Here is a 1,404-nt window from a genome sequence, read left to right as displayed (position 1 = left end):
TATAATAGAGTTGAACTAGCTCAATAGCCTAGTACAAATAATTTTAAACTAGAGTTGAAATAGCTCTATAAGCTTGTACAAATAATTTTACACTAGAGAGTTGAACTAGCTCTATAAGCTAGTTAAAATAATTTTACACTAGAGTTGGACTACCTCCATAGCCTAGTACAAATAATTTTACACTAGAGTTGAACTAGCTCTATAGCCTAGTACAAATAATTTTACACTAGAGTTGAACTAGCTCTATAAGCTAGTTCAAATAATTTTACACTAGAGTTGAACTAGCTCTATAACATAGTACCAATAATTTTATACTTGAGTTGAACTAGCTCTATATGCTAGTCAAAATAATTTTACACTAGAGTTGAACTAGCTCTATAGCCAAGTACAAATAATTCTACACTAAAGTTGAACTAGCTCTATAGCCTAGTACAAATAATTTTACACTAGAGTTGAACTAGCTCTATAAGCTAGTTCAAATAATTTTACACTAAAGTTGAACTAGCTCTATAGCCTAGTACAAATATTTTAACACTAGAGTAGAACTAGCTCTAAAAGCTAGTTCAAATAATTTTACACTAGAGTTGAACTAGCTATATAACCTAGTACAAATAATTTTACACTAGAGTTGAACTAGCTCTGTAAGCTTGTACAAATAATTTTACACAAGAGTTGAACTCGCGCTATAAGGTAGTTCAAATAATTTTACACTAGAATTGAACTAGCTCTATAAGCTTGTACAAATAATTTTACACTAGAGTTCAACTAGGACTATAGCCTTGTACAAAAAAATTACAGTAGAGTGGAACTAGCTCTATAAGCTATTTCAAATAATTTTACACTAGAGTTGAACTAGCTCTATAGCCTAGTACGAATAATTTTACACCAGAGTTGGACTCGCTCTATAAGCTAGTTAAAATAATTTTACACTAGAGATGAACTAGCTCTATAGCCTAGTACAAATAATTTTACACTAGAGTTGAACTAGCTCTGTAAGGTAGTTCAAATAAATATACACTAGAGTTGAACTAGCTCTATAGCCTAGTACAAATAATTTTACACTAGTGCTGAACTAGCTCTATAAGCTAGTTCAAATAATTTTACACTAGAGTTGAACTAGCTCTGTAGCCTAGTACAAATATTTTTACACTAGAGTTGAACTAGCTCCATAAGCTAGTTAAAATAATTTTATAATAGAGTTGAACTAGCTCAATAGCCTAGTACAAATAATTTTAAACTAGAGTTGAAATAGCTCTATAAGCTTGTACAAATAATTTTATACTAGAGAGTTGAACTAGCTCTATAAGCTAGTTAAAACAATTTTACACTAGAGTTGGACGACCTCCATAGCCTAGTACAAATAATTTTACACTAGAATTGAACTAGCTCTGTAAGCTAGTTCAA

Source organism: Triticum aestivum, chromosome 5D (genome assembly GCF_018294505.1).
Source record: "Triticum aestivum cultivar Chinese Spring chromosome 5D, IWGSC CS RefSeq v2.1, whole genome shotgun sequence".
Lineage (NCBI taxonomy): Eukaryota > Viridiplantae > Streptophyta > Magnoliopsida > Poales > Poaceae > Triticum > Triticum aestivum.
This window is presented reverse-complemented; position numbering follows the sequence as displayed.